This window comes from Heterodontus francisci, chromosome 21 (genome assembly GCF_036365525.1).
Source record: "Heterodontus francisci isolate sHetFra1 chromosome 21, sHetFra1.hap1, whole genome shotgun sequence".
Taxonomy (NCBI): Eukaryota; Metazoa; Chordata; class Chondrichthyes; order Heterodontiformes; family Heterodontidae; genus Heterodontus; species Heterodontus francisci.
The window spans coordinates 68,357,042-68,381,705 of NC_090391.1; positions in this window are offsets into that span (position 1 = coordinate 68,357,042).

Below are 24,664 nucleotides of genomic sequence, written 5' to 3' on the forward strand. Positions count from 1 at the left end.
AAACTGAAACCTCTTCCCCACACACTGAAACACCTTCCACACATACTGACGCCCCTTCCCCACATACTGAAACTCTTCCCCACACACTGAAACCCTTCTCCACTCACTGAAACCTCTTCCCCACACACTGAAACATCTTTCACTCACACTGAAACCAATCCCCACACACTGAAACCTCTTCCCCAAACACTGAAACCTCTTCCCCCACACACTGAAACCCCTTCCGCACACACTGAAACACATTCCACACACACTGAAACCCCTTGCACACACACTGAAACTCTTCCCCACACACTGAAACCCTTCTCCACTCACTGAAACCTCTTCCCCACACACTGAAACATCTTTCACTCACACTGAAACCAATCCCCACACACTGAAACCTCTTCCACACACACTGAAACCTCTTCCCCACCAACTGAATCCCTGCCCCACACACTGAAACCCATCCCCACACACTGAAACATCTTCCCCACACACTGAAACCCCTTCCCCACACACTGAAACCCCTTCCCCACACACTGAAAACTCTTCCCCAAAAACTGAAACCCATCCCTACAGACAGAAACCACTTCCCAACACAACACAACTTCTTCCCCACGCACTGAAAACACTACCCCACACACTGAAACCACTTATCCACACACTGAAACCCATTCCCCACACACTGAAACCTCTTCCCCACACACTGAAACCTCTTCGCCACAGGCAGAAACACCTTCCCCACACACTGAAACCCATTCCCACACACTGAAACCCCATCCCCACACACTGAAAACCCTTCCCCACACACTGAACCCCATCCGCACACACTGAGACCCATTCCCACACACTAAAACCTCTTCCACACACACTGAAACACCTTCCCCACACAATGAAACCCATCCCCACACACTGAAACCCCTTCCCCACACACTGAAACCCATCCCCACACACTGAAACCCTTCCCCACACACTGAAACCCCTTCCCACGCACTGAAGCATCTTCGCCACAGACTGAAACCACTTCCCCACACACTGAAACCCCTTCCTCACGCTCTGAAACCTCTTCCACACACACTGAAACCTCTTCCCCACGCACTGAAACCCCTTCCCCACACACTGAAACATCTTCCCCACACAGTGAAACCCCTTCCCCGCACAGTGAAACCTCTTCCCCACATACTGAATCCCCTTCACTACACACTGAAACCCCTTCCCCACACACTGAAACACCTTCCCCACAAAACCGAAACCACTTCCCCGCAGTCAGAAACCCCTTCCCCACAATCTGAAACCTCTTCCCAACACACTGAAATCTCTTCCCCACACACTGAAACCACTTCCCCACACACTGAAACCCCTTCCCCACACACTGAAACATCTTCCCCACACACTGAAACCCATTCCCCACAGACTGATACCCCTTAACCACACACTGAAACCCATCCCCGCACACTGTAATCTCTTCCCCACACACTGATACCCCTTCCCCACACACTGAAACATCTTCCCCGCAAACTGAAACCTCTTCCCCACACACTGAAACCTCTTCCCCACACACAGAAACCCTTCCCTACACGCTAAAACCCCTTCCCCACACACTGAAAACCCTTCCACACACACTGAAACCTCTTCCACACGCACTGAAACCCCTTGCCCACACGCTCAAACCCCTTCCACACACACTGAAGCCCCTTCCCCACATACTGAAACCCTTCCCCACACACTGAAACCCCTTGCACACACGCTGAAACCCCTTCCACACACACTGAAGCCCCTTCCACACATACTGAAAACCTTCCCCACACACTGAAACCCTTCTCCACACACTGAAACCTCTTCCCCACAAACTGAAACCGCTTCCACACACACTGCAAACCCTTCCACACACACTGAAACCTCTTCCACACACACTGAAACCCCTTCCCCACACGCTGAAGCTCATTCCCCACATACTGAAACGCTTCCCCACACACTGAAACCCTTCTCCACACACTGAAACCACTTCCCCACACACTAAAACATCTTTCACTCACACCGAAACCCATCCCCACACACTGAAACCTCTTCCCCACAAAGTGAAACCTCTTCCCCACACACTGAAACCCCTTCCGCACACACTGAATCCCCTTCCACACACACTGAAACACCTCGCACACACAGTTAAACCTCTTCCACACACACTGAAACCTCTTCCCCACACGCTGAAACCTCTTCCCACCACACTGAAACCCCTTCCTCGCACACTGAAACCTCTTTCCCACACACTGTATCCCCTTCACCACACACTGAAACCCCTTCCCCACATACTGAAACCTCTTCCCCACACACTGAAACCACTTCCCCACAGACTGAAACCCTTTCCCCACACTCTGAAACCTCTTCCCCACACACTGAAACCACTTCCCCACACACTGAAACACATTCCCCAAACAATGAAACCCATCCCCACACACTGAAACCCCTTCCCCACACACTGAAACCCATCCCCACACACTGAAACCCTTCCCCACACACTGAAACCCCTTCCCACGCACTGAAACCTCTTCGCCACAGACTGAAACCACTTCCCCACACACTGAAACCCCTTCCTCACGCTCTGAAACCTCTTCCACACACACTGAAACCTCTTCCCCACGCACTGAAACCTCTTCCCCACACACTCAAACATCTTCCCCACACACTGAAACCCCTTCCCCGCACACTGAAACCTCTTCCCCACACACTGAATCCCCTTCACCACACACTGAAACCCCTTCCCCACACACTGAAACCTCTTCCCCACAAAACCGAAACCACATCCCCACAGTCAGAAACCCCTTCCCCACTATCTGAAACCTCTTCCCAACACACTGAAATCTCTTCCCGACACACTGAAACCACTTCCCCACACACTGAAACACCTTCCCCACACACTGAAACATCTTCCCCACACACTGAAATCTCTTCCCCACACACTGAAACCACTTCCCCACACACTGAAACACCTTCCCCACACACTGAAACATCTTACCGCACACACTGATACCCATCCCCACACACTGAAACCCATCCCCACACTCTGAATCCAATCCCCACACAATGAAACCCATCCCCTAACACTGAAACCTCTTCCCCACACACTGAAACCGCTTCCCCACACGCTGAAATCCCATCCCCACACACTGAAACCCATCCCCACAGACTGAAACCTCTTCCCCACACACTGAAACCCATCCCCACAAACTGAAACCTCTTCCCCACACACAGAAACCCTTCCCTACACGCTGAAACCCCTTCCCCACACGCTGAAACCGATTCCACATACACTGAAAACCCTTCCACACACACTGAAACCTCTTCCACACACACTGAAACCCCTTCCCCACACACTGAAACCCCTTCCACACACACTGAAGCCCCTTCCCCACATACTGAAACTCTTCCCCACACACTGAAACCCTTCTCCACTCACTGAAACCTCTTCCCCACACACTGAAACATCTTTCACTCACACTGAAACCCATCCCCACACACTGAAACCTCTTCCCCAAACACTGAAACCTCTTCACCCACACACTGAAACCCCTTCCGCACACACTGAAACACCTTCCGCACACACTGAAACCCCTTGCACACACAATTATACCTCTTCCACACACACTGAAACCTCTTCCCCACCAACTGAATCCCTTCCCCAAACACTGAAACCCATCCCCACACACTGAAACATCTTCCCCACACACTGAAACCCCTTCCCCACACACTGAAACCCCTTCCCCACACACTGAAAACTCTTCCCCAAAAACTGAAACCCATCCCCACAGACAGAAACCACTTCCCAACTCACTAAAACTTCTTCCCCACACAGTGAAAACACTACCCCACACACTGAAACCCCTTATCCACACAGTGAAACCCATTCCCCACACACTGAAACCTCTTCCCCACACACTGAAACCTCTTCCCCAAGGGCAGAAACACCTTCCCCACACACTGAAACCCATCCCCACACACTGAAACCTCATTCCCACACACTGAAACCCCTTCCCCACACACTGAACCCCATCCACACACACTTAAAACCATCCCCATACACTAAAACCTCTTCCACACACACGGAAACACCTTCCCCACACAATGAAACCCATCGCCACACACTGAAACCCCTTCCCCACACACTGAAACCCATCCCCACACACTGAAACCCTTCCCCACACACTGAAACCCCTCCCACGCACTGAAACCTCTTTTGCCACAGACTGAAACCACTTCCCCACACACTGAAACCCCTTCCTCACGCTCTGAAACCTCTTCCACACACACAGAAACCTCTTCCCCACGCACTGAAACCTCTTCCCCACACACTGTAACATCTTCCCCACACACTGAAACCCCTTCCCCGCACACTGAAACCTCTTCCCCACACACTGAATCCCCTTCACCACACACTGAAACCCCTTCCCCACACACTGAAACCTCTTCCCCACAAAACAGAAAACACTTCCCCACAGTCAGAAACCCCTTCCCCACAATCTGAAACCTCTTCCCAACACACTGAAATCTCTTCCCCACACACTGAAACCACTTCCCCACACACTGAAACCCCTTCCCCACACACTGAAACATCTTCCCCACACACTGAAACCCCTTCCCCACAGACTGAAACCCCTTAACCACCCACTGAAACCCATCCCCGCACACAGTAATCTCTTCCCCACACACTGATACCCCTTCCCCACACACTGAAACATCGTCGCCGCAAACTGAAACCTCTTCCCCACACACTGAAACCTCTTCCCCACACACAGAAACCCTTCCCTACACGCTGAAACCCCTTCCCCACACACTGAAAACCCTTCCACACACACTGAAACCTCTTCCACACACACTGAAACCCCTTGCACACACGCTGAAACCCCTTCCACACACACTGAAGCCCCTTCCACACATACTGAAAACCTTCCCCACACACTGAAACCCTTCTCCACACACTGAAACCTCTTCCCCACAAACTGAAACCGCTTCCACACACACTGCAAACCCTTCCACACACACTGAAACCTCTTCCACACACACTGAAACCCCTTCCCCACACGCTGAAATCCCTTCCACACACACTGAAGCTCATTCCCCACATACTGAAACGCTTCCCCACACACTGAAACCCTTCTCCACACACTGAAACCACTTCCCCACACACTAAAACATCTTTCACTCACACCGAAACCCATCCCCACACACTGAAACCTCTTCCCCACAAACTGAAACCTCTTCCCCACACACTGAAACCCCATCCGCACACACTGAATCCCCTTCCACACACACTGAAACACCTCGCACACACAGTTAAACCTCTTCCACACACACTGAAACCTCTTCCCCACACGCTGAAACCTCTTCCCACCACACTGAAACCCCTTCCTCGCACACTGAAACCTCTTTCCCACACACTGTATCCCCTTCACCACACACTGAAACCCCTTCCCCACATACTGAAACCTCTTCCCCACACACTGAAACCACTTCCCCACAGACTGAAACCCTTTCCCCATACTCTGAAACCTCTTCCCCACACACTGAAACCACTTCCCCACACACTGAAACACCTTCCACACACACTGAAACATCTTACCGCACACACTGATACCCATCCCCACACACTGAAACCCATCCCCACACTCTGAATCCAATCCCCACACAATGAACCCATCCCCTAACACTGAAACCTCTTCCCCACACACTGAAACCCCTTCCACACACACTGAAACCCATTCCCCACACACTGAAACCCATCCCCACAGACTGAAACCTCTTCCCCACACACTGAAACCCATCCCCACAAACTGAAACCTCTTCCCCACACACAGAAACCCTTCCCTACACGCTGAAACCCCTTCCCCACACGCTGAAACCTATTCCACATACACTGAAAACCCTTCCACACACACTGAAACCTCTTCCACACACACTGAAACCCCTTCCCCACACACTGAAACCCCTTCCACACACACTGAAGCCCCTTCCCCACATACTGAAACTCTTCCCCACACACTGAAACCCTTCTCCACTCACTGAAACCTCTTCCCCACACACTGAAACATCTTTCACTCACACTGAAACCCATCCCCACACACTGAAACCTCTTCCCCAAACACTGAAACCTCTTCACCCACACACTGAAACCCCTTCCGCACACACTGAAACACCTTCCACACACACTGAAACCCCTTGCACACACACTTATACCTCTTCCACACACACTGAAACCTCTTCCCCACCAACTAAATCCCTTCCCCAAACACTGAAACCCATCCCCACACACTGAAACATCTTCCCCACACACTGAAACCCCTTCCCCACACACTGAAACCCCTTCCCCACACACTGAAAACTCTTCCCCAAAAACTGAAACCCATCCCCACAGACAGAAACCACTTCCCAACTCACTAAAACTTCTTCCCCACACAGTGAAAACACTACCCCACACACTGAAACCCCTTATCCACACAGTGAAACCCATTCCCCACACACTGAAACCTCTTCCCCACACACTGAAACCTCTTCCCCAAGGGCAGAAACACCTTCCCCACACACTGAAACCCATCCCCACACACTGAAACCTCATTCCCACACACTGAAAACCCTTCCCCACACACTGAACCCCATCCACACACACTGAAAACCATCCCCATACACTAAAACCTCTTCCACACACACTGAAACACCTTCCACACACAATGAAACCCATCGCCACACACTGAAACCCCTTCCCCACACACTGAAACCCATCCCCACACACTGAAACCCTTCCCCACACACTGAAACCCCTCCCACGCACTGAAACCTCTTTTGCCACAGACTGAAACCACTTCTCCACACACTGAAACCCCTTCCTCACGCTCTGAAACCTCTTCCACACACACAGAAACCTCTTCCCCACGCACTGAAACCTCTTCCCCACACACTGAAACATCTTCCCCACACACTGAAACCCCTTCCCCGCACACTGAAACCTCTTCCCCACACACTGAATCCCCTTCACCACACACTGAAACCCCTTCCCCACACACTGAAACCTCTTCCCCACAAAACCGAAACCACTTCCCCACAGTCAGAAACCCCTTCCCCACAATCTGAAACCTCTTCCCAACACACTGAAATCTCTTCCCCACACACTGAAACCACTTCCCCACACACTGAAACCCCTTCCCCACACACTGAAACATCTTCCCCACACACTGAAACCCCTTCCCCACAGACTGAAACCCCTTAACCACACACTGAAACCCCTTCCCCACACACTGAAACATCTTCCCCACACACTGAAACCCCTTCCCCATACATTGATACCCCTTCCCCACACACTGAAACATCGTCCCCGCAAACTGAAACCTCTTCCCCACACACTGAAACCTCTTCCCCACACACAGAAACCCTTCCCTACACGCTGAAACCCCTTCCCCACACACTGAAAACCCTTCCACACACACTGAAACCTCTTCCACACACACTGAAACCCCTTGCACACACGCTGAAACCCCTTCCACACACACTGAAACCCCTTCCACACATACTGAAAACCTTCCCCACACACTGAAACCCTTCTCCACACACTGAAACCTCTTCCCCACAAACTGAAACCGCTTCCACACACACTGCAAACCCTTCCACACACACTGAAACCTCTTCCACACACACTGAAACCCCTTCCCCACACGCTGAAATCCCTTCCACACACACTGAAGCTCATTCCCCACATACTGAGACGCTTCCCCACACACTGAAACCCTTCTCCACACACTGAAACCACTTCCCCAAACACTGAAACATCTTTCACTCACACCGAAACCCATCCCCACACACTGAAACCTCTTCCCCACAAACTGAAACCTCTTCCCCACACACTGAAACCCCTTCCGCACACACTGAAACCCCTTCCACACACACTGAAACCCCTTCCCCACACACTGAAACCCCTACCTCACAGACTGAAACCACTTCCCAACACACTAAAACCTCTTCCCCTCACACTGAAAACTCTTCCCCACACACTGAAACCCCTTATCCACACACTGAATCCCCTTCCCCACACACTGAATCCTCTTCCCCACACACAGAAACCTCTTCCCACCACACTGAAACCCCTTCCCCGCACACTGAAACCCCTTCGCCACACACTGAAACCCATCCCCACACACTGAAACCTCTTCCCCACACACTGAAACCCCTTCCCCAAACACTGAAACCCATCCCCAGACACTGAAACACATCCCCACACACTGAAACCCCTTCCCCACACACTGAAACCTCTTCCCCACAGAATGAAACCCCTTATCCAAACACTGAAACCCATCCCTACACACTGAAACACATCCCCACACACTGAAACATCTTCCCCACAAACTGAAACCTCTTCCACACAGACTGAAACCCCTTCCCCACACACTGAAACACATCCCCACACACTGAAACCTCTTCCCCACACACTGAAACCCCTTCCCCACACACTGAAACCCATCCCCACACACTGAAACCCCTTCCCCACACTCTGAAATCCCTTCCCCACACACTGAAACCTCTTCCCCACACACTGAAACCACTACCACACAGACTGAAACCCCTTCCCCACACTCAGAAACCTCTTTTCCACACACTGAAACCCCTTCCCCACACACTGAAACCCCTTCCTCACGCTCTGAAACCTCTTCCACACACACTGAAACCTCTTCCCCACGCACTGAAACCTCTTCCCCACACACTGAAACATCTTCCCCACACACTGAAACCCCTTCCCCGCACACTGAAACCTCTTCCCCACACACTGAATCCCCTTCTACACACACTGAAACTCCTTCCCCACACACTGAAACCTCTTCCCCACAAAACCGAAACCACTTCCCCACAGTCAGAAACCCCTTCCCCACAATCTGAAACCTCTTCCCAACACACTGAAATCTCTTCCCCACACACTGAAACCACTTCCCCACACACAGAAACCCCTTCCCCACACACTGAAACATCTTCCCCACACACTGAAACCCCTTCCCCACAGACTGAAACCCCTTAACCAGACACTGAAACCCATCCCCGCACATTGTAATCTCTTCCCCACACACTGATACCCCTTCCCCACACACTGAAACCTCTTCCCCGCAAACTGAAACCTCTTCCCCACACACTGAAATCTCTTCCCCACACACTGAAACCTCTTCCCCACACACAGAAACCCTTCCCTACACGCTGAAACCCCTTCCCCACACACTGAAAACCCTTTCACACACACTGAAACCTTTTCCACACACACTGAAACCCCTTGCCCACACGCTGAAACCCCTTCCACACACACTGAAGCCCCTTCCCCACATACTGAAACCCTTCCCCACACACTGAAACCCTTCTCCACACACTGAAACCTCTTCCCCACAAACTTAAACCGCTTCCACACACACTGAAAACCCTTCCACACACACTGAAACCTCTTCCACACACTCTGAAACCCCTTCCTCACACGCTGATATCCCTTCCACACACACTGAAGCTCATTCCCCACATACTGAAACGCTTCCCCACACACTGAAACCCTTCTCCACACACTGAAACCACTTCCCCACACACTGAAACATCTTTCACTCACACCGAAACCCATCCCCACACACTGAAACCTCTTCCTCACAAACTGAAACCTCTTCCCCACACGCTGAAACCCCTTCCGCACACACTGAAACCCCTTCAACACACACTGAAACACCTTGCACACATACTTAAACCTCTTCCACACACACTGAAACCTCTTCCCCACACACTGAAACCTTTCCCCACACACTGAAACCCATCTCCACACACTGAAACATCTTCCCCACACACTGAAACCCCTTCCCCACACACTGAAACCCCTTCCCCTCACACTGAAACCTCTTCCCCACACACTGAAACCCCTTCCCCACAGACTGAAACCACTTCCCAACACACTAAAAGCTCTTCCCCTCACACTGAAAACTCTTCCCCACACACTGAAACCCCTTATCCACACACTGAAACCCCTTCCCCACACATTGAATCCTCTTCCCCACACACAGAAACCTCTTCCCACCACACTGAAACCCCTTCCCCACACACTGAAACCCATCCCCACACACTGAAAGCTCTTCCCCACACACTGAAACCCCTTGCCCAAACACTGAAACCCATCCCCAGACACTGAAACACATCCCCACACACTGAAACCCCTTCCCCACACACTGAAAGCTCTTCCCCACAGACTGAAAGCCTTCCCCACAAACTGTAATCCGTTCCCCGCACACTGAAACCCCTTCCCCACTCACTGAAACCCCTTCCACACAAACTGAAACACCTTCCTCGCACACTGAAAACCCTTCCCCGCACACTGAAACCCTTCCCCACACGCTGAACCCCCTTCCCCACACGCTGAAACCCCTTCCATACACACTGAAACCTCTTCCACATGCACTGAAACCCCTTCCGCACACACTGATACCCATCCCCACACACTGAAACCCATCCCCACACTCTGCATCCAATCCCCACACAATGAAACCCATCCCCTAACACAGAAACCTCTTCCCCACACACTGAAACCTCTTCCCCACACGCTGAAACCCCTTCCCCACACGCTGAAACCCCTTCCACACACACTGAAACCCATTCCCCACACACTGAAACCCATCCCCAAAGAATGAAACCTCTTCCCCACACACTGAAACCCATCCCCACAAACTGAAACTTCTTCCCCACACACAGAAACCCTTCCCTGCACGCTGAAACCCCTTCCCCACACGCTGAAACCTATTCCACATACACTGAAAACCCTTCCACACACACTGAAACCTCTTCCACACACACTGAAACCCCTTCCCCACACACTGAAACCCCTTCCACACACACTGAAGCCCCCTCCCCACATACTGAAACTCTTCCTCACACACTGAAACCCTTCTCCACTCACTGAAACCTCTTCCCCACACACTGAAACATCTTTCACTCACACTGAAACCCATCCCCACACACTGAAACCTCTTCCCCAAACACTGAAACCTCTAACCCCACACACTGAAACCCCTTCCGCACACACTGAAACACCTTCCACACACACTGAAACCCCTTGCACACACACTTATACCTCTTCCACACACACTGAAACCTCTTCACCACCAACTGAATCCCTTCCCCACACACTGAAACCCATACCCACACACTGAAACATCTTCCCCACACACTGAAACCCGTTCCCCACAAACTGAAACCCCTTCCTCACACACTGAAAACTCTTCCCCAAAAACTGAAACCCATCCCCACAGACAGAAACCACTTCCCAACGCACTAAAACTTCTTCCCCACACACTGAAAACACTACCACACACACTGAAACCCCTTATCCACACACTGAAACCCATTCCCCACACACTGAAACCTCTTCCCCACACACTGAAACCTCTTCCCCACAGGCAGAAACACGTTCCCCACACACTGAAACCCATCCCCACACACTGAAACCTCATCCCCAAACACTGAAACCCCTTCCCCACACACTGAACCCCATCCCCACACACGGAAACCCATCCCCACACACTAAAACCCATCCCCACACACTGAAACCCCTTCCCCACACACTGAAAGCCATCCCCACACACTGAAACCCTTCCCCACACACTGAAACCCCTTCCCACGCACTGAAACCTCTTCGCCACAGACTGAAACCACTTCCCCACACACTGAAACCCCTTCCTCACGCTCTGAAACCTCTTCCACACACATTGAAACCTCTTCCCCACGCACTGAAACCTCTTCTCCACACACTGAAACATCTTCCCCACACACTGAAACCCCTTCCCCGCACACTGAAACCTCTTCCCCACACACGGAATCCCCTTCACCACACACTGAAACCCCTTCCCCACACACTGAAACCTCTTCCCCACAAAACCGAAACCACTTCCCCACAGTCAGAAACCCCTTCCCCACAATCTGAAACCTCTTCCCAACACACTGAAATCTCTTCCCCACACACTGAAACCACTTCCCCACACACTGAAACCCTTTCCCCACACACTGAAACATCTTCCCCACACACTGAAACCCCTTCCCCACAGACTGAAACCCCTTAAGCACACACTGAAACCCATCCCCGCACACTGTAATCTCTTCTCCACATACTGATACCCCTTCCCCACACACTGAAACATATTCCCCTCAAACTGAAACCTCTTCCCCACACACTGAAACCTCTTCCCCACACACGGAAACACTTCCCAACACGCTGAAACCCCTTCCCCACACACTGAAATCCCTTCCACACACACTGAAACCTCTTCCACACACACTGAAACCCCTTGCCCACACGCTGAAACCCCTTCCACACACACTGAAGCCCCTTCCCCACATACTGAAACCCTTCCCCACACACTGAAACCCTTCTCCACACACTGAAACCTCTTCCCCACAAACTGAAACCGCTTCCACACACACTGAAAACCCCTTCCCCACACGCTGAAATCACTTCCACACACATTGAAGCTCATTCCCCACATACTGAAACGCTTCCCCACACACTGAAACCCTTCTCCACACACTGAAACCACTTCCCCACACACTGAAACATCTTTCACTCACACCGAAACCCATCCCCACACACTGAAGCTCCTTCCCCAAATACTGAAACCCTTCACCACACACTGAAACACCTCTCCACGCACTGAAACCACTTCCCCACACACTGAAACATCTTTCACTCACACCGAAACCCATCCCCACACACTGAAACCTCTTCCCCACAAACTGAAACCTCTTCCCCACACACTGAAACCCCTTCCGCACACACTGAAAACCCTTCCACACACACTGAAACCTCTTCCACACACACGGAAACCCCTTCCCCACACGCTGAAATCCCTTCCACACACACTGAAGCTCCTTCCCCAAATACTGAAACCCTTCACCACACACTGAAACACCTCTCCACGCACTGAAACCACTTCCCCACACACTGAAACATCTTTCACTCACACCGAAACCCATCCCCACACACTGAAACCTCTTCCCCACAAACTGAAACCTCTTCCCCACACACTGAAACCCCTTCCGCACACACTGAAACCCCTTCCACACACACTGAAACCCCTTGCACACACACTTAAACCTCTTCCACACACACTGAACCCTCTTCCCCACACTCTGAAACCTTTCCCCACACACTGAAACCCATCTCCACACACTGAAACATCTTCCCCACACACTGCAACCCCTTCCCCACACACTGAAACCCCTTCCCCTCACACTGAAACCTCTTCCCCACACACTGAAACCCCTTCCCCACAGACTGAAACCTCTTCCCAACACACTAAAACCTCTTCCCCTCACACTGAAAACTCTTCCCCACACACTGAAACCCCTTATCCACACACTGAAACCCCTTCCCCACACACTGAATCCTCTTCCCCACACAAAGAAACCTTTTCCCCAGAGGCAGAAACCCCTTCCCCACACACTGAAACCCATCCCCACACACTGAAACCTCATCCCCACACACTGAAACCCCTTCCACACACACTGAAACCCCATCCCCACACACTGAAACCCATCCCCACACACTGAAGCCCATCCCCACACACTGAAACCCCTACCCCACACACTGAAACCCATCCCCACACACTGAAACCCATCCCCACACACTGAAACCTCTTCCCACGCACTGAAATCTCTTCGCCACAGACTGAACCACTTCCCCACAAACTGAAACCCTTCCCCACACACTGAAACCTCTTCCCCACACACTGCAACCTCTTCCACACACACTGAAACCCCTTCCCCACACACTGAAACCTCATCCCCACACACTGATACCCCGTCCCCACACACTGAAACCCCTTCCCCACACACTGAAACCTCTTCCCCACACACTGAAACCTCTTCCCCACACAATGAAACCACTTATCCAAACACTGAAACCCCTTCCCCACACACTGAAACCTCTTCCCCACAAACTGAAACCTCTTCCCCACAGACTGAAACCCCTTCCCCACACACTGAAACCCATCCCCTCACACTGAAACCTCTTCCCCACACACTGAAACCCCTTCCCCAAACACTGAAACCCATCCCCACACACTGAAACACATCCCCACACTGAAACCTCTTCCCCACACACTGAAACCCCTTCCCCACACACTGAAACCCATCCCCACACACTGAAACCCTTCCCCACACACTGAAACCTCTTCGCCACAGACTGAAACCACTTCCCCACACACTGAAACCCCTTCCTCACGCTCTGAAACCTCTTCCCCACACGCTGAAATCCCTTCCACACACACTGAAGCTCATTCCCCACATACTGAAACGCTTCCCACACACTGAAACCCTTCTCCACACACTGAAACCACTTCCCCACACACTGAAACATCTTTCACTCACACCGAAACCCATCCCCACACACTGAAACCTCTTCCCCACAAACTGAAACCTCTTCCCTACACGCTGAAACCCCTTCCGCACACACTGAAACCCCTTCCACACACACTGAAACCCCTTGCACACACACTTAAACCTCTTCCACACACACTGAAACCTCTTCCCCACACACTGAAACCTTTCCCCACACACTGAAAGCCATCCCAATACACTGAAACCCATCCCCACACTCTGAAACACCTTCCCCACACACTGAAACCCTTCCCCACACAATGAAACACATCCCCACACATTAAACCCTTCCAAACACACTGAAACACATTCCCCACACACTGAAACCCCTTCCCCACACACTGAAACCCCTTCCCCACACACTGAAACGCCTTCCGCACTCACTGAAACCCCTTCCGCAAACACTGAATCACCTTCCGCACACACTGAAACCCCTTCCCCACACACTGAAACCCCTTCTGCACACAGTGAAACCCTTCCCCCCACACTGAAACCACTTCCCCACACACTGAAACCCCTTCCTCACACACTGAAACACATCCCCACACACTGAAACCCCTTCCCCACATACTTAAACCCCTTCCCCGCACACTGAAACCCCTTCCCCCCATTCTCAAACCCTTCCCCACACTATGAAACCCGTTCCCCACACACTGAAAGCCCTTCCCCACGCACTGAAACCATTACCCACACTCTGAAACCACTTCCCCACACACTGAAACACCTTCCCCACAAACTGAAACCCCTTCCCCACACACTGAAACACCTTCCCCAAACACTGATACCCCTTCCCCTCACACTGAAACCCCTTCCCCACACTGAAACCCCTTTACCACACACAGAAACACGTTCCCCACAAACTGAAACCCCTTCCGCACACAGTGAAACCCATCCCCACACACTGAAACACCACCCCCACACACTGAAACCCCTTCCCCACACACTGAATTCCCTACCCCACACACTGAAACACATCCCCACGCACTGAAACACCTTCCCCACACACTGAAACCCCTTCCGCATACACAGAAACCCATGCCCACACTCTTAAACCCATCCCCACACACTGAAACCCATCCCCACAAACTCAAACAGCTTCCCCACACACTGAAACCCTTCCCCACACACTGAAACACATCCCCACACACTGAAACACCATCCCCACACACAGTAACAGATTCCCAACAAACTGAAACCCCTTCCCCACACACTGAAACACCTTCCCCACACACTGAAACACCTACCCCACACACTGAAATACATTCCCCACACACTGAAACACCTTCCCCACACACAGAAACCACTTCCCCACAAACTGAAACTACTTCCCAAGACACTGGAACAACTTCCCCACACACTGAAACACCTTCTCCACTACTGAAAACCCGTCCCCACACACTGAAACCCCTTCCCCACACATTGCAACTCTTTCCCCACACACTGAAACCCTTCCCCACACACTGAAACCCCTTCCCCACACACTGAAAACCCTTCCCCACACACTGAAACCCTTCCCCGCACACTGAAACCCCCACCCCACACATTGCAACCCATTCCCCACACACTGAAACCCTTCCCCACACACTGAAACCCCTTCCCCACACACTGAAAACCCTTCCCCACACACTGAAACACTTCCCCGCACACTGAAACCCCTTCCCCACTCAGTGAAACCCCTTCCCCATACACTGAAACACCTTCCCCACACACTGAAACCCCTTCCGCATACAGTTATACAATTCCCCACACACTGAAACCCCTTCCCCACAAACTGAAACCCATTTCCTACACAGTGAAACGCCTTACGCACACAATGAACCACCTTCCCCACACAATGAAACACATTCCCCACACACTGAAAACCCTTCCGCACGCACTGAAACACCTTCCCAACTCACTGAAACCCCTTCTGCACACAGTGAAAACCTTCCCCACACACTGAAACCCCTTCTGCACACACTGAAACATCTTCCCCACACACTGAAACCACTTCCCCACACACTGAAACCCATTCCCTACACACTGAAACGCCTTCCGCACGCAATGAAACACCTTCCGCACACAGTGAAAACCTTCCCCACATACTGAAACCCCTTCCCCACACACTGAAACCCTTCCCCACACACTGAAACTCCATCCCCACACACTGAAACCCTTCCCCACACACTGAAACCCCTTCCCCACACACTGAAACCCCTTCCCCACTCACTGAAACCCTTCCCCGCACACTGAAACCCCTTCCCCACATAGTGAAACCCCTTCCCCATACACTGAAACACCTTCCCCACACACTGAAACCCCTTCCGCACACAGTTAAACAATTCCCCACACACTGAAACCCCTTCCCCACACACTGAAACCCATTCCCTACACACTGAAACGCCTTCCGCACACAATGAACCACCTGCCCCACACAATGAAACACATTCCCCACACACTCAATCCCCTTCCCCACACACTGAAACCCCTTCCGCACGCACTGAAACACCTTCCCAACTCACTGAAATCCCTTCCGCACACAGTGCAAACCTTCCCCACACACTGAAACCCCTTCTGCACACACTGAAACATCTTCCCCACACACTGAAACCACTTTCCCACACACTGAAACCCATTCCCTACACACTGAAACGCCTTCCGCACGCAATGAAACACCTTCCGCACACAGTGAAAACCTTCCCCACATACTGAAACCCCTTCCCCACACACTGAAACCCTTCCCCACACACTGAAACTCCTTCCCCACACACTGAAACCCTTCCCCACTCACTGAAACCCCTTCCCCACACACTGAAAACCCTTCCCCACACACTGAAAACCCTTCCCCGCACACTGAAACCCCTTCCCCACATAGTGAAACCCCTTCCCCATACACTGAAACACCTTCCCTACACACTGAAACCCCTTCCGCACAAAGTTAAACAATTCCCCTCACACTGAAACCCCTTCCCCACACACTGAAACCCATTCCCTACACACTGAAACGCCTTCCACACACAATGAACCACCTGCCCCACACAATGAAACACATTCCCCACACACTGAATCCCCTTCCCCACACACTGAAACCCCTTCCGCACGCACTGAAACACCTTCCCAACTCACTGAATCACCTTCCGCACACAGTGCAAACCTTCCCCACACACTGAAACCCCTTCTGCACACACTGAAACATCTTCCCCACACACTGAAACCACTTCCCCACACACTGAAACCCATTCCCTACACACTGAAACGCCTTCCGCACGCGATGAAACACCTTCCGCACACAGTGAAACCCTTCCCCACATACTGAAACCCCTTCCCCACACACTGAAACCCCTTCGCCACACACTGAAACACCTTGCCCACACACTGAAACACCTTCCTCACACACACTGAAAACCCTTCCAACACACTGAGATCCCTTCACCACTCACTGAAACACCTTCACCACACACTGAAACAACTTCCCCACACACTGAAACCCCTTCTGCACACATTGAAACACCTTCCCCACAGACTGAAACCCTTCCCCACACACTGAAACACCTTCCCCACATACTGAAACACTTTCCCACACACTGAAACACCTTCCCCACACACTGAAACCCATTCCCCACACACTGAAACACCTTCCCCACACACTGAAACCCCATCCCCACACACTGAAACACATCGCCACACACTGAAACACCTTCCCCACACACTGAAACCCCTTCCCTACAGACTGAAACCCTTCCCCAAACACGGAGACCCATTCACCACACACTGAAACACATTCCCCACACACTGAAACCCTTCCCCACACACTGAAACACATTCCCCACACACAGAAACCCCTTCCCCACACATTGAAACACCTTCCCCACACACTGAAACCCCGTCCCCACACACTGTAACCCTTCCCCACACAAAGCAACACTTCCCCACTCACTGAAACCCCTTCCCCACAAACTGAAACCCCTTCCCCATACACTGAAACCCTTCCCCGCACACTGAAACACCTTCCCCACATAGTGAAACCCCTTCCCCACACACTGAAACACCTTCCCTACACACTGAAACCCCTTCCGCACACAGTGAAACCCTTCCCCACACTCTGAAAACCCTTCCCCACACACTGAAACCCTTCCCCACACACTGAAACCCCTTCCCCACATAGTGAAACGCCTTCCCCACACACTGAAACACCTTCCCCACACACAGAAACCCCTTCCGCACACAGTTAAACAATTCCCCACACACTGAAACCCCTTCCCCACACACTGAAACCCATTCCCTACACATTGAAACGCCTTCTGCACACAATGAAACACCATCCCCAGACAATGAAACACATTCCCCGCACGCTGAATCCCCTTCCCCACACACTGAATACCCTTCCGCACACAATGAAACACCTTCCCCACACACAGAATCCCCATCCCCACACACTTAAACACCTTCCGCAAACACTGAAATCCCTTCCGCACGCACTGAAACACCTTCCCAACACACTGAAACCCCTTCCCCACACAGTGAAACCCCTTCCCCACACACTGAAACTTCTTCCGCACACACTGAAACATCTTCCCCACACACTGAAGCCACTTCCCCACACACTGAAACCCATTCCGCACACAGTGAAACCCTTCCCCACACATAGAATCCCCATCCCCACACACTGAAACCACTTCCCCACAAACTGAAACCCTTCCCCACACACTGAAACCCCTTCGCCACACTACTGAAACACCTTCCCCACACACTGAAACACCTTCCCGACACACAGAAACCACTTCCCCACACACTGTAACAGCTTCCCCACTTACTGAAACCCCTTCCCCACACACTGAAACACCTTCCCCACACATTGAAACCCCTTCCCCACACACAGAATCCCCATCCCCACACACTGAAACCACTTCCCCACACACTGAAACCCTTCCCCACACACTGAAACCGCTTCCCCACACACTGAAAAAAAACCCTTCCCCACACACTGAAACACCTTCGCCACACATTGAAACCCCTCCCCCACACTCTGAAACCGCTTCTGCAGAAACTGAAACAACTTCCCCACACACAGAAACCCCTTCCCCATGCACTGAAACTCCTTCCCCACACACTGAAACCCCTTTGGCACACGATAAAACACATCCATACAAACTGAAACCCCTTCCCCACACACTGAAACCCCTTCCCCACACACTTAAACACTTCCCCACACCCTGAAATACCTTCCCCACACACCGAAACCCCTTGCGCACTCACTGAAACCCATCCCCACAAACTGAAAACCATCCCCACACAATGATAACCATCCCCACACACTGAAATACCTTCCCCACACACTGAAACCCTTCCCCACACACTGAAACACATCCCCACACACTGAAACACATCCCCACACACTGAAACACCTTCCCCACACACTGAGACCCCTTCCCCACACACTGCAACAACTTGCCCACACACTGAAACCCCTTCCCCACACACTGTAACAACTTCCCCACACACTGAAACACCTTCCCCACACAGTGAAACCCTTCCCCACACACTGAAACCCCTTCCACCCACACTGAAACCCTTTCCCACACACTGAAACCCCTACCCCACACACTGAACCACATCCCCACACACTGAAACCCCTTCCCCACACACAGAAGCCCCTTCCCCACACACTGAAACCCTTCCCGACACACTGAAACCCCTTCCCAACACACTGAAACCCCTTCCCCACACAGTGAAACCCCTTCCCCACACACTGAAACTTCTTCCGCACACACTGAAACATCTTCCCCACACACTGAAGCCACTTCCCCACACACTGAAACCCATTCCGCACACAGTGAAACCCTTCCCCACACATAGAATCCCCATCCCCACACACTGAAACCACTTCCCCACAAACTGAAACCCTTCCCCACACACTGAAACCCCTTCGCCACACACACTGAAACACCTTCCCCACACACTGAAACACCTTCCCGACACACAGAAACCACTTCCCCACACACTGAAACAGCTTCCCCACTTACTGAAACCCCTTCCCCACACACTGAAACACCTTCCCCACACATTGAAACCCCTTCCCCACACACAGAATCCCCATCCCCACACACTGAAACCACTTCCCCACACACTGAAACCCTTCCCCACACACTGAAACAGCTTCCCCACACACTGAAAAAAAACCCTTCCCCACACACTGAAACACCTTCGCCACACATTGAAACCCCTTCCCCACACTCTGAAACCGCTTCTGCAGAAACTGAAACAACTTCCCCACACACAGAAACCCCTTCCCCATGCACTGAAACTCCTTCCCCACACACTGAAACCCCTTTGGCACACGATAAAACACATCCATACAAACTGAAACCCCTTCCCCACACACTGAAACCCCTTCCCCACACACTTAAACACTTCCCCACACCCTGAAATACCTTCCCCACACACCGAAACCCCTTGCGCACTCACTGAAACCCATCCCCACAAACTGAAAACCATCCCCACACAATGATAACCATCCCCACACACTGAAATACCTTCCCCACACACCGAAACCCTTCCCCACACACTGAAACACATCCCCAAACACTGAAACACATCCCCACACACTGAAACCCCTTCCCCACACACTAAAACACCTTCCCCACTCACTGAAACACCGACCCCACACACTGAAATACCATCCCCACACACAGAAACACCTTTCCCACACTCTGAAACCCCTTCCCCACACACTGGAATCCTACACCACACACTGACACACCTTCCCCTGACACTGAAAATCCTTCCCCATACACTGAAACCCTTTCCGCACACACTGAAACACATTCCCCACACACTGAAACCATTCCCCAAACACTGAAACCCCTTCCCCACGCACTGGAACCCTTCCCCACACACTGAAACCCCTTCCCCACACACTGAAACACATTCCCCACACACTGAAACACTTTCCCCACACACTGAAAAGCCTCCCCACAAACATAACCACCTTCGCCACTCACTGAAACACCTTCCCCGCACACTGAAACAACTTCCCCACACACTGAAACCCCTTCCCAACACACTGAAACCCCTTCCCCACACACTGAAACACCTTCCCCGCACACAGAAACACCTTCCACGCACAATGAAACCCATCCCCACAAACTGAAACCCATCCCCACACACTGAAACCCCTTCCCCATACACTGAAACCCCTTCCCCACACACTGAAACACCTTCCCCACACACTGAAACACCTTCCCCACACACTGAAACCCCCTCCGCACAAACTGAAACCTATCCACACACACTGAAACCCATCCCTACACACTGAAACCCATCCCCACACACTGAAACACCTTCCCCACACACTGAAAACCTTCCCCACACACTGAAACACATCCCCACACACTGAAACACATCCCCACACAGTGCAATTCATCCCTATACACTGAAATTCATCCCCACACTCTGAAACACCTTCCCCACACACTGAAACCCCTTCCGCACGCACTGAAACACCTTCCCAACTCACTGAAACCCCTTCCGCAAACAGTGAAAACCTTCCCCACACACTGAAACCCCTTCTGCACACACTGAAACATCTTCCCCACACACTGAAACCCATTCCCTACACACTGAAACGCCTTCCGCACGCAATGAAACACCTTCCGCACACAGTGAAAACCTTCCCCACATACTGAAACCCCTTCCCCACACACTGAAACCCTTCCCCACACACTGAAACTCCTTCCCTACACACTGAAACCCTTCCCCACTCACTGAAACCCCTTCCCCACACACTGAAAACCCTTCCCCACACACTGAAACCCTTCCCCGCACACTGAAACCCCTTCCCCACATAGTGAAACCCCTTCCCCATACACTGAAACACCTTCCCCACACACTGAAACCCCTTCCGCACAAAGTTAAACAATTCCCCACACACTGAAACCCCTTCCCCACACACTGAAACCCATTCCCTACACACTGAAACGCCTTCCGCACACAATGAACCACCTGCCCCACACAATGAAACACATTCCCCACACACTGAATCCCCTTCCCCACACACTGAAACCCCTTCCGCACGCACTGAAACACCTTCCCAACTCACTGAAACCCCTTCCGCACACAGTGCAAACCTTCCCCACACACTGAAACCCCTTCTGCACACACTGAACCATCTTCCCCACACACTGAAACCACTTCCCCACACACTGAAACCCATTCCCTACACACTGAAACGCCTTCCGCACGCAATGAAACACGTTCCGCACACAGTGAAACCCTTCCCCACATACTGAAACCCCTTCCCCACACACTGAAACCCCTTCGCCACTCACTGAAACACCTTCCCCACACACTGAAACACCTTGCCCACACACTGAAACACCTTCCTCACACACACTGAAAACCCTTCCAACACACTGAGATCCCTTCACCATTCACTGAAACACCTTCACCACACACTGAAACAACTTCCCCACACACTGAAACCCCTTCTGCACACATTGAAACACCTTCCCCACAGACTGAAACCCTTCCCCACACACTGAAACACCTTCCCCACATACTGAAACACTTTCCCACACACTGAAACACCTTCCCCACACACTGAAACCCATTCCCCACACACTGAAACACCTTCCCCACACACTGAAACCCCATCCCCACACACTGAAACACAAAGCCACACACTGAAACACCTTCCCCACACACTGAAACCCCTTCCCTACAGACTGAAACCCTTCCCCAAACACGGAGACCCATTCACCACACACTGAAACACATTCCCCACACACTGAAACCCTTCCCCACACACTGAAACACATTCCCCACACACAGAAACCCCTTCCCCACACATTGAAACACCTTCCCCACACACTGAAACCCCGTCCCCACACACTGTAACCCTTCCCCACACAAAGCAACACTTCCCCACTCACTGAAACCCCTTCCCCACAAACTGAAACCCCTTCCCCATACCCTGAAACCCTTCCCCGCACACTGAAACACCTTCCCCACATAGTGAAACCCCTTCCCCACACACTGAAACACCTTCCCTACACACTGAAACCCCTTCCGCACACAGTGAAACCCTTCCCCACACACTGAAAACCCTTCCCCACACACTGAAACCCTTCCACACACACTGAAACCCCTTCCCCACATACTGAAACGCCTTCCCCACACACTGAAACACCTTCCCCACACACAGAAACCCCTTCCGCACACAGTTAAACAATTCCCCACACACTGAAACCCCTTCCCCACACACTGAAACCCATTCCCTACACATTGAAACGCCTTCTGCACACAATGAAACACCATCCCCAGACAATGAAACACATTCCCCGCACGCTGAATCCCCTTCCCCACACACTGAAACCCCTTCCCTACAGACTGAAACCCTTCCCCAAACACGGAGACCCATTCACCACACACTGAAACACATTCCCCACACACTGAAACCCTTCCCCACACACTGAAACACATTCCCCACACACAGAAACCCCTTCCCCACACATTGAAACACCTTCCCCACACACTGAAACCCCGTCCCCACACACTGTAACCCTTCCCCACACAAAGCAACACTTCCCCACTCACTGAAACCCCTTCCCCACAAACTGAAACCCCTTCCCCATACCCTGAAACCCTTCCCCGCACACTGAAACACCTTCCCCACATAGTGAAACCCCTTCCCCACACACTGAAACACCTTCCCTACACACTGAAACCCCTTCCTCACACAGTGAAACCCTTCCCCACACACTGAAAACCCTTCCCCACACACTGAAACCCTTCCACACACACTGAAACCCCTTCCCCACATACTGAAACGCCTTCCCCACACACTGAAACACCTTCCCCACACACAGAAACCCCTTCCGCACACAGTTAAACAATTCCCCACACACTGAAACCCCTTCCCCACACACTGAAACCCATTCCCTACACATTGAAACGCCTTCTGCACACAATGAAACACCATCCCCAGACAATGAAACACATTCCCCGCACGCTGAATCCCCTTCCCCACACACTGAATACCCTTCCGCACACAATTAAACACCTTCCCCACACACAGAATCCCCATCCCCACACACTTAAACACCTTCCGCAAACACTGAAATCCCTTCCGCACGCACTGAAACACCTTCCCAACACACTGAAACCCCTTCCCCACACAGTGAAACCCCTTCCCCACACACTGAAACTTCTTCCGCACACACTGAAACATCTTCCCCACACACTGAAGCCACTTCCCCACACACTGAAACCCATTCCGCACACAGTG